The following is a 12,597-nucleotide window of genomic DNA, read 5'->3' as shown; positions in this document are numbered from 1 at the left end:
CCTTGCAGAGGTCACTCAAATTGGACACCCAGCATCAGGTGTCCTTCTTTATCTCTGGAATCTGCTTGGCCATACAGTCACCTTTTGCTGGGCCACTCAAACTCGCTGTTTCCCTCTGCGTCCACTGTCACCAACATCATCTAGGTATATACATATACACTGAGATAAAAAAAATAAGCAGGAAAAGAATTTTTGAAAGAATGGGTAAGAGTTTATTACAAAAGTAGACAAACTGCAGACTGTGACAATATTAACATCAAGAAAAAGTTCATAACAGGGGGACCGAATGGATCAGAGACTGCAACATATAATGAGGAGACAGATCAGCATTACTGGAGCATCAAAAGAAGGCACAGTAGTAAAAGTCAAGAAAAATAGAATTCTTATAGTTGAAAAGTCTAAAACCTACCCATTTAGACACACACAAAGCTATAAAAAGGATATAGAGACTTTGGACAATGAGATTAAATAAGGGTAAATTAATAGAAGATTCCTGGTGTACCACTGCAGAATTAAGCAATTGGACTGCAAGGTTGGTTTGAACAGCATGGTCAGGGGTTCAGACTAACCATCTGCTCCTTGGGAACCCTATACAGGGTCGCTATGAGTCAGAGCTAGCTCAACAGCATGTAAAACCAACAAATTAACAGATATAGTTAATTTAGAATGCAATGAGAAAATTCCTACTTCTCAGTAGAGATAGTTACTAATGTGGTCATACACTGGGTGACCAAAAAAAATCCTTCAAAAAATGCCCAAAAGTAATTATAATACAGCCTAGACTTTTTAGTTGCAAAGTATTCAAAACTATGAATGAAACACGGTGTGGTTGTGGTGGTGTACCACCAAGTCAGTTCTGACCCATAGTGACCCTGTACAGGGTTTCTGAGGCTATACATCTTTACAGGAGCAGAAAGTCTCAGCTTTCTTCCACAGAGCTGCTGGTAGGTTCAAACTGCTAAGCATGCAGAACATAAAATTTACTTAGAAATTTTGGAACAAACTCAAACCACATGCTTATCAGTCTTTATATTTACCAAAAAAATGTAGTTAAAATACTGATTTCTCCCCTCCCCCATTAGTGGATTCATTCAAAGATATTCTCAGAGGCATATTCATAGACTAAATTCATTCGTTATGCTTTAAATTAAAAATAAGTAAGTAAAAACTTGAAAACAAAATCTCAAAAGAAGGCACAAGAAGAAAACAGCAAACAGGGAAGGATACATGAAATATTCATAAAGCATAAAGAAAGCCCAACTAAACGTAATTTAAGAAAAGGGTATAAAATAACTCTATGGAAGGAAGGATATTTATAAGATTATACTAAAGTACTATAGATCAAATTATATCCCCCCAAAATATGTGTCAACTTGGCTGGGCCATGATTCTTAGTGGTTTGGCAGTTAATTATGTAACAATGTAATGTGGCAGTTCTGTCTGATGCCCCTTGATGTGATCTAATGTGATACACCAATAAAAGGATTAACATTGGGCTATAATACCCTTAATCCCATCACAACTCTCATTTGATGTCGTTTCCCAGGGCGTGGCCTGCAACATCTGTGAGCAGAGAGAGACCCATTATCACCAAGAAACACTAGCCAGAAAGAGAGTGTGTTCTTTGGACCAGAGTCCCTGTACTGTGAAGCTTCCAAATCTAAGGAAAGATCGATGCCAAGAGGCATGGAGATCTCCAAGGAATGTTGGATCTACAGATGCTGGAAGGAGACAAAGACCTTCCTCCCAGAGTCAGCACTCTGAATTTGGACTTCTAATCTCCTACTCTGTGGAATAATAAATTTCTGTTTTAGGAGCACTGTGCAACCAAGACATAAGGCTAATATTAAAATAGAACACTATTCTAATAAATGGAGTCCTGGTGGGGTGCTGGGGTTAATGTGTTAGGACTACAAAGTTGGTTTGAACTGCAAGGTCGGCGGTTCAAGCTCACTACCTGCTCCTTAGAAACCTTATACAGGGTCGCTATGGGTCGGAACCAACTCAACGACACTTAACAACAACAACAGACTAGTAAATAAAACATCTTGATGAAATTGGCAACTTTCTGAAGAAATACAGAAAATTGAGATGAAACCTGCAACCTGAAAATGCAAGTAGAATTAATACATCAAAAAGTTACCTTCAAATAAGACTTCAAATCAGATAGTTTGAGAGTGAAGTATTTCAAACTGTCAAGGAAGACCTAATTATATATTCTATTCTTGAGTACAAAATCAGCAGTTCAAAACTACCAGCCGCTCTGTGGAAGCAGGATGAGACTTACAGTCTCTGTTGTAGCATGTAACTTGCTGATATTATCATCCTCAGATTGATTGTTTCCAATCCCCAAAGACAAATGACAGTTGGATTTATAAAGATACTGAGAGTGAAAACTGAAGGAAAAAAACCCAAAAGACAAATGAGGTCTTTGATTTATGTCAGAACCAATTTACAACAGAGTACAGTCACTGGAACAAACACCACAGTAAACTGAGTACAATCATGATTCTAATGTGTAAGAAAAGCTAATAGTGCAATCTTTCTTATGAAGATCAAAGTAAAATCCTTAATAGAATATCATTGTTGCTGTTGTTAAATGCCATCAAGTCGGTTCTGATTCATAGTGGCTCTATACAGGGTTTCTGAGAAGCGGCTGGTGGGTTTGAACTGCCTACCTTATGGTTAACAGTTCTGTGTTTATCCTACAGCATCACATCAGGACTCCACTATAGAATATTAGCAAATATAATAAAATATTATAAAAACCAGTGATAATTTCCTTAAATGCAAAAATATTTTGAATCTTTAATAGTAAGTATTCTGGAGTCCTGGTGTGGCACTTCAGGTTAAGCACTGGACCATAAGGTCGGTTTGAACTGCAAGGTCGGTGGTTCAAGCTCACTAGCCACTCCTAAGAAACCCTATACAGGATCGCTGAGTCAGAACTGACTCAACAGCAGTTAACAACAACAACAAATTCTATCACTAGGGTTACTGAAAAACAAGCAAAAAGCCTGTTGTTTTTATGTGTCATTGACTCGGTTCCGACTCACAGGGACCTCATACAGGGTTTCTGAGAAGCAGCTCCTAAGTTTGAATCGCTGACCTTTTGGTTCAAATGGACCTTGTGGTTGAGTGCTTACGGATTTTTGATCATATAATTAGAAAAATCCCAAAGGCTCACCTACAACTGGAATTTAACAGAGCGCTCTTCTGTGTAACAACAATAAAACATTTTGAATTCTTTTTTGAACTCAATAATATCAAGTTAAATAAATAAGGTACAATTGTAACAAGAAATACTTAAGATTTACATGAAAAAAAAAGAAAAAAGGAAACCCTCAAAATTCCAAAAGACACAGAAAGTAATGAAAAGAATGTGGCTTAACTCCTCAAATACCTTCTAATGCTAATATCATATAACACAAAGCCAAATAAACAGAGAGGAACAAACCAAAAGCTACATTAATTTTTTAATCTGATTTTACTATATTAATAAATAATATTCTAATTTGAATTAAAAAGCACAAGTTAAGACAAATGTTGATGGGTCCCAATTACTTGTATTATATTTTAGAAGTAAAAATCACCAGAATTACCCTTAAAGGCATATTCTAGAACCTGAAAATTATTTACTTCATTAAAATTAACATTATGTACACTAGTACAGAAACCATTAGCTTTTTATCTGTTATCCCTAATCCCCACCTTAGAACCTCTCAATGAAAGAATGACCTTCTATTAACACACAATATTATTACAGTGTTAATATTCAATTTCCTATCCAATTTTTAGACATGGACAAGGTTTTAAAGTTATAATTATTATTTTCATAAGAAAAATAAGTGATCTCAGTCAGAGCTTGTAATTAAAAGTGCATTTGTTCTTCAGTAAGTTACAGTCTGTCAATGTCCTGACCTTGTCAAAAATCTATCGATGACATGAAGAGAGTAGAACCAAAGACAGTGGTTTCACATCCTGATCACTAATTGATATTGAGTGCTTTTCTACAGTCATGTCTCAATAAAGTGCCCTGTAGTGTGTGCTGGGGTCAGCTTCCACACTCTCCTGTCAATGCAGGAAAATGTAACCACATAACAATGGTAATGAACACGTGTTTCCCACTTGTAACCTGACATTGACAAGAACACTTCAAGTCCTCTATGTTCTCTCATCCAAACTGGATGTACACTGCTTTTGGCACGAGGGTGATCACATGGGTTCTGGCAAGTAGTAACAATGCTGAAGTTATTTAGCCGTCACATGACAAGCTGATGTTATGGGCACTTATAAATGTAGTTATTTTTCTTTTTAATGTTTTCCTGAGTGTCACCTCACCCTACTCCCATCTCTTTCTGGTATATTACTGATAGGGAGCAAAAGGCTGGCTTGCTAATAGGACACCATCTATAACATCTTTTTCCCCTTCAATGATGGAGGAAAAGTTCACGTGATTATCATATGTAGGCAGGAATATGGCTTTCTCTTCAAATTTGTACAAAAGCTTTCAAAAATGGGTAGAGGAATCCAATGTAGCTGAAAAGATTAACCAACTAAGGATGTTTTTGTTGTTGTTGTTAAGTGCCGTCGAGTCGGTTCCGACCCATAGCGACCCTGTACAGGGTTTCTGAGGGTGTAAATCCTTACGGGAGTAGAAAGCCTCATCTTTCTCCCGCGGAGCGGCTGGTAGTTTCGAACTGCTGACCTTAAGGTTCGCAGCCCGATTCGTAACCACTACGCTAGCACATCAGTAACTTGTAGAGAGGTAATCTATTTGCTTTTAATAATGAAGGAAAATGAAAAAGTGGTGCATATGTTTAGTACATTCTATCAACTGGGGCATTTGAGTTATGGTGTTGAAGGAGAATATCGAAAGTGCCATGGGCTGCCAAAAGAATCAACAGATCTGTGTTGGAAGAAGTGCAGCCAGAGTGCTCCTTGGAGGCCAGGATGGCCAGAATTCCTCTCTCAGACGAAATAGTTATCAGGAGGGACTAGTCCCTGGAGAAGGATATCATGCTTGGTAAAGTGGAGGCTTGAAGAAAAAAAGGCAGATCACCAACAACATAGATTGGCACAGTGGCAGCAGCAAAGGGCTCAAGCGTACCAGTGATGGTGAGGTTGGTGTAGGACCAGACAGTGTTTCATTCTGTTGTGCACAGGGTGCTGACTCAATGTCACCAAACAACAACAATTAATTTTACTTAAGCATTTTGCTAAAAGAAATAAAGAGAAGATTTGCAAACAGCCCTTTATGTGGTCAGGTTCCTCAAGGATCTTTTAGTTCCATTATAATCTGATCTTCCCAATAAGAACTCAGGTCTGACTAAACCCAGACAGAGCTTATTCTGTATGCCCAACCTCAACTGTTTCTAGCTACACTCTCTGAAGAGTTACACAAAAGATGCTGAATAGGCCAAGTCAGCTGAAACCAGGAAGAGGAGAAAGTTTACCTGGGAGGTAGGAGCAAGTAACAACGGAAAACATGGGTGAGCAACCGGTACAAATTTTTGGTATCTTTTGAGAATTTTTTTATGCCTCAAAGTTATATGTATTTTTAAGTAAGTCTATTTACAAAGTCATATTTAAAGGAAATCTCTTCCCCACTCTGTTTTCATTTTTTGTCATTTGTTTTTCATTTGTGCACATTCACAGAATTTTTACTCTTGACTATGCCAGGGCAGCTTTACCATTCATCTTAGAAAATATTTGCAAAATATTGAGAGAACAGCTTATAAAATGGTGATGGATTTATCTTTTCCTTTCCATTCCTATACAATATTCAGTTCCTTAAAAAACAGATACAGTATAAGGCAGGATGAGTTTGCTTGCTTGTTGAATTTGGGGTACCTAGAGTCCCGGTGTGGTGCCGTAGGATAAGCACTGGACTGCTAACCACAAGGTCGGCAGTTCAAACCCATCAGCCACTCCTTAGAAACCCTATATACGGTCACTATGAGTCGGAATTGACTCGACAGCACTTAACAACAACATAACAGGGCTAAGCGTGGCTGCTCACCCCTGTATATGCTCTCTCCTCTATCAGGAAAGGTCTTTAATGTCATTGGTTGTTTGGTGTTGCTAATCAGATCTGTTCTGACTAACAGTGACCCTGTATAGCTTTTCCAAGGAGATGATGAATTTGAAACACCAACTTTGTGGAACAAATCAACCTTGCAGTCTAGTGCTTTATCCTACAGTGCCATACCCGGACTCCAATGTCGGTGATGGCGGCGGTCTGCTGTGGAGTTGGTTCAACTCACTGAGACTCTGTATAGAGTTCCTGAGGCTGTAAATCTTTATGGGAGCAGAAAGTCTCATCTTTCTCCCACAGAAAAACTAGTAGTTTCGAACAAGCTGACCTTATGGTTAACAGCCCAACTCATAACCACTTTGCTACCAGAGCCATAGTGTTTCCTAACCACTGAATTCCCATATAAAACATCACCAAATAAAGCAATTCTCTGAAGATCTTTGCCAGGCAACTCAGGGAGGGATGAGTCACTTCGATCCCTGTGGTACTTCCATTTAGGAAGGCAGACTGTTTTTCACGGCTATTCCTCCAGGTATAGCTCCAATCAATGCCTTCAGGGAGCCGAAAAGAAAAGACTCTCTCTGTATCATCTTATCATTTGTATCCATTAGGAATGCTTCTTGTGATGCTCTAAAGTCATCTTTGTAGACATCACTGCTATATATGCTTTTGGAGTCCTGTTGTGGCGCTGTAGGATAAGCACTGGATGGCAAAGATGCTTTGAACCACAAGATCAGTGGTTCAAACTCACCAGTCACTCCCTGGAAACCCTACACAGGATCACTATGAGTCAGAACTGATTCAACGGCACTTAAACAACAACATAATACTTTTAACATAGTCATAATGATTTCTAAGGAACCTTGGTGGTGCAGTGTTATGCACTTAATGTGTAACCACAGGCTGAACCTGCTCCACAGGAGAAAGATGTAATCGTGGGCTTCCATAAAGATTATGCCTTGGAAACCATGTCGGGCAGTTGTACTCTGTCTATAGGGTCGCTATGAGTTAGAATTGATTTGATGGCAATTGGTTTATAATACACATTGTGGGATAAAGCACTGGGCCACAAGGTCAGCAGTTCAAACTCAAAAGCTGCTCCTTGGAAACCCTATACAGGAATTCACTTGACAACACTTAACAACAACAACAACGATGCTTTTGGACACTTCTATATAAACCACTAATAATGTGACATTAGAAACCGCAAGTTCCTATAGCAGTAGAACATGTATACTTTTATGATGTCCTCTAACCAATAACTGTAAGTCATTAGAAACTGTAAGTCTTTAGAAAGTTGCTCTAACCTTGGAAATAGATAAGGGAACTAGATATAAACAATCTCCCTAAGACAGCTGTGCACTGTGATAAAGAAATGTAATGTTAATCAAACCTTTATAATTGGCCTTGAGACATAAATATGTCACTTACGATTCCCTTAATTGGCAATAATCTTGGTTAAACATGCTAGTACCTAACCTTTATCTTGGAAGTCAAGATAAAGAAATTGTATATAGACCCTTGATTTCTGCTCACTTGCTGGAGAACAAGACAGGGGTCTCTCTTTCTCTTTCTGAAGACAGAAAGCCTGCTAAGAGACTGCCTACCAAAACCAACCTCAAACCCTAGCGACAAGGATCTATCTCTTCTGAGTCCAACAGGTGGTCAAATCTTCCTCCTGAGACTACTGTTGCTGCTGCTGTGTGCCTTTGAGGTGGTCCCGACTCATAGTGACCCCTGTATAGGTATCCGAGGCTGTAATGTTTAAGAGAGCAGAAAGCCTCATCTTTCTCCTGCAGAGTAGCTAGTGGATTTGAACTGCTGATCTTGCAGTTAGCAGACCACTGTGCAACCCACTATGTTATCAGGGCTCCTTCCCAAGGCCACTGTTGTTGTTGTTACATATCACAGAGCAGGTTCCAACTCATAGTGACCCTGTATAGGGTTTCTGAGGCTGTAAATCTTGACAGGAGCAGAAAGCCTCATCTTTCTCCCATGGAACGGCTGGTAGTTTTGAACTGCTGACATCTTGAGGTTAGCAGCCCGATTCACAACCACTAAGTTAAAGGTAAAAGCTTGGAGTCTAAATATTTGGATTCTAACATGGTAATTGTTCATTCTGATGCCCCAGTACTAAATTAGTATCTTGAGGTCTTACTTGCCACTACTTTGCAATAAACTAAGTAAGTTTATGCATGACAAACGTGTGTGTTTATTAAGATAAAACCTTCCAGGACAATATCACAAAATCCAAGGAGGTGTAATCCAAAGAGAAAAATTTTGAGGCTTCATAAAAAACCAAGAGGTTGATAAAAATAAGTAATACATTTAAAATATGCTGAGATTATGATAATAAGAGTCTGTCTGGACAGAATGCAGGCCTTCCCTCTAGAGTGTTGCCAAACACCATGTGGAAAATATTCCAGTAGAGGGAAGAGTTGGAGGAAAACCATTTGTGTAGGTAACTTTTGGGTTTCACAACCTTAGACATCTGTGGCTCTTCTCAAGAGACTGTTTTATTATGGAACTGACTATAAGGCAAATGTGTGTGTTGAGAGTATCACTTTCCAATGTAACACATTCTAACTGTATTTCTTGAGAAAAATTAAAGCTTTGAAATCTAATTAAAACCCACCCAAGACTAAACCCTGCTTATATTATCATTAGATGAAAAATGGTCATGTTGTGATAAATATCAACAAGAACAGTCAAATTAAGTCAGAAAGTGTGAGTGAAAATTAGTCAAGGTTATTTTCTATCTAACACCATAGCTAAAAGCCTAAAGGAAGAGCAAAAAAAAAAAAAAAGAGAGAGAGAGAGAGAAATTAGTTATCCAGCAATCCTCGTTTTCAACATAATACCAAACAACATGCAATGTTTGATTATGGACACAGTTTCTAGCAGTGAATTAGATGATTTTTAGAAATGCTTCCTGCAGGTTGTAGAAAAGGACATTGAGAAACTCAGCCATAGCAATGAAATAAATGGAACCCTGGTGTGCCACTGCAGTATAAAGCACTGGATTACAAGGTCGGTTTGAACCACAAGGTTGGCAGTTCAAACCCACCAGCCGCTCCTCAGAAACCCTATACAGGTTTGCCATGGATGGGAGCCGACTTGATGGCATTTAACAGCAACAACAAAGCAATACATGCTACAAGAGTATTTAATGTAAGATGCAATGTAACAGAAAGTACTTGAAAAATCCACAAGGTAGCCTAAAGAATAAGGACAGGAAAAGGCTGCCCACTGTGGAGGCTGATGGTCTAATGTGGAATGGTAGAAAATTAAACAGATGACAGAAAATTAAACAGATGATAGATCACTGTGTGTCTATCTTACGGCTGCCATCACATCACAGACCTCATCGTCTTCAAAGTTAGAAGGAGTAGAACCAAAGTTGTTGTTAGGTGCCATCGAATTGGTACTGACTCACAGCAACCCTACGTACCACAGAAAGAAACACTGCCCAGTCCAGGGCCAACTTCACAATTGTTGCCACACTTGAGCCCACTGAGGCTGCCACTTTGCCAATCCATCTTGCCGTTGGTCTTCCTCTTTTCCTCTGACCCTTACCAAACATGATATCCTTCTTCAGAGACTAAGTCTATCCTGACAATATGTCCGAAGTATGAGAGATGAAGTTTGGCCATCCTGGCTTCCAAGGAGCACTCTGGCTAAACTTCTTCCAACACAGATATGTTTGTTCTTTTGGCAGCCCATGGCACTTTCAATATTCTCCTCAAAAGCATCATTTCTTCTATGGTCTTCCTTATTCACTGCAGGTGGAAACTCAAGCCCTAATTAGAAGGTAATATTCAGTGAAGGCTTTTAACCACAACTAAATTGTTCAAATATCACTGAAAGAACCTGCAGATGTGGTCATGGAATCAGCACCTTAAAGTAACCATACAGGTATCAGGAAAAGATAAATGTGCTAGCTCTTTCTCCGATAGAATCCCAAAACAACACGTTTCTAAATTCATTGCAGGTCCTAACAATCACACCAGAGTGTTTGAGCTGGGAGCATTGGCTTTTGCCAACCTAGTTCTGCCATTTGCTACACTTGTTCCCTCAGGGAAAGTAACCTAAACTCTAGACCTCAACATTCACATTTGTAAAGTAGGGAAAACAAGACGAAGTAAAAAAAAAAAAAAAAGAAAAGAAAACCCACTGCCACAAGTCAATTCTGACTGATTTAGAGTTTCTGAGCCTGTAAATCTTTACAAGAACAGATAGCCTGCCTCAACTTTCTCCAGTGGACCTGCTGGTGAGTTTTAATCGCTGACTTTGTGGCTAGCAGCCCAATGCCAACCCACAACATTACTAGGGCTTTTTAAGGACAATAAACTGTTGTTGTCAGGTGCTTTGAGTTAGTATTGACTCACAGTGACCCTGTATAGGGTTCTCAAGGATTGGCTGATGGGTTTGAACTGCCAACTTTGTGGTGAGCAGTCCAGTGTTTATCCTACAGTGCTACACCAGAACAGGGACAGTAAGAGTAACTATTAAATCTGTGTAGTCCCTGGATGGTACAAATGGCTAATATGCTTGGACTGCTAACGATCAGAGGTTTGAGTTCACCCACAGGTGTCTCAGAAGTAACTCTGGTGATTAGCTGTCAAAAGATCAGCAACTGACAGCTCTGTGGATCACAGTTCCACTCTGACACATGTAGGGTCACCATGGCAATTGTATGTCAACTGGTGGTAACTAATACTAAATATAAAGACAAAACAAGGCAATGCACATTGTTGTTGATAAGTGTTGTTGCGTTGGTTCCAACGCATAGTGAATCTGAATAAGGTTTCCAAGGAGTGGCTGGTGAGCTTGAACCGCCAACCCTGTGGTTCAAACTGATTTTGCAGTTCATTGCATTAACCCGCAGTGCCATACCAGAACTCGAAGGCAATATATAGAAAGCATTTAACAGAATGGGTACTCCATGGTGGTTGACTGATAAAAATTAGCAATTATTTTATTTTAGGATTAAATAGAGTATTTTAGTACCAAGAAAGCAAGGCTTACAAGAAGACAGCACGAATTCCCAAAGACCAGATTACACAATCACTACAACGTCCACAGCTCTTAAATAAAATACAACTGGCAAGGCATTTGTCAGGATCTTGTAAGATCTCCTGTGAGTAAGGCAGAACTATATGAATTAGTTGTTAATAAAGGTAGACACACTGACAGCTAATTGAATAACCATACCTAAGGAGTACTGTTCAACAGATATTTGCTGAGTGCTTTTCTGTCTGCCTGACATGTTCTAAATGCTAGGTATTGATAGATGAATAAAACAGACAAAAATTCCTGTCATTGTGAAGTTTACATTCTTATGAGAGAAGACAGTAAAATAATTTGCAACTAAATTATATACTATAATAGAAGAATAGAAGATTCGAGTTCTTATTTTACAGCACCCTACCAGGTATTGGGTAAAAGTAAGGGAGTTAGGAGTGTGGAATGGGGCACTTTGGTTTCTTCATCTGAGAGCATGCTATCTGGGTCAGCCCAGAGCATTTAGGACCCAGGCTAGGTTAGTCCTCCCTACTCTCAACCACATCCCTACTTACAAGCCTGTAGTGTACTTCCATGGTGAAAGCCCGCTGGTCTTAGTGATAATTACGTGTTTAATGTTTATTTTTGTTGCTTCATGAGTGCAGAAAAGGATGGCAGGGCTGGTGAAGGTATTTGAGGAATGACTGAAGAAAGTGCAGATATTTGTCATGGAAAGAAGAGTTTAATGGGCCACACTAGATGCTGAAGGAGTCCTGATATGGCACTGGAGGATAAATACTGGATTGCTAAACACATGGTTGGCAGTTCAAACCTACCAGTTGCTCCTCGGAAATCCTACACAGGGTCAGTGTGATTCAAACCAACTCAATGGCATTAACAACAACAATAAGACGCCTAAAGGCTCTAAGGACATTGTTATGGACAAAGATTCAAACCTATTCTGGGTCATACCCTACAAGGGGGTCTTAGACCAAGTGGGAAAGTAAAGAGGTTATTTCAGCTTCTTGTAAATTCTTTCTTTCTTTTTTTTTTAAGTTTTTTTTTTTTTTATTGTGAATTGAGTGAAATTTTACAGGACAGATCATCAGTAACAAATCATATACTTTGTTGCATTACAATGATTATAATCCCCTCCATGTACCATTGGTTAATAGTATTTCTCTATTTTAGCCCCCTTTTTAAGAAAACAAAACACTCATGCATATATAATAATTTATACTATCAAAGGGCACATTCTGCAAGTCTGCCTCCTCGCTGCCAGCTGTCAGTTTCTCTCTTTCCATGAATCCAGAGTCCTCAGATTTAAACTGCTCCTTCTCTCTATATCCCCTTCTCTGCCTCTATCTCTGGTGTCGCTGCTTCTGTGGATAAGGTCTCTCATTCCACTTGTGCTCTTCTCCCTTGATGGTCCTAGGGTCCTCTATTTCTGGATTGTAAGATTAACTACTCCCCCATTTTTGTTACAAAACTTCTACCTTTACAATTGTGACAGTTGCAATTAGTCATGATAACAATTACTCACTATTGAATCATAA

General features: G+C 39.1%; 1 protein-coding gene across 2 annotated transcripts in view; it reads right to left on the bottom strand.

The window, feature by feature from the left end:
* The window catches only part of AFF3 (AF4/FMR2 family, member 3), a 761,863-nt gene that overhangs the window by 376,615 nt on the left and 372,651 nt on the right, over window positions 1-12,597 (bottom strand). The gene's annotated exons all lie outside the window — the stretch shown is intronic.

Source organism: Chrysochloris asiatica, unplaced genomic scaffold (genome assembly GCF_000296735.1).
Source record: "Chrysochloris asiatica unplaced genomic scaffold, ChrAsi1.0 scaffold00150, whole genome shotgun sequence".
Taxonomy (NCBI): Eukaryota; Metazoa; Chordata; class Mammalia; order Afrosoricida; family Chrysochloridae; genus Chrysochloris; species Chrysochloris asiatica.
This window is presented reverse-complemented; position numbering and strand designations above follow the sequence as displayed.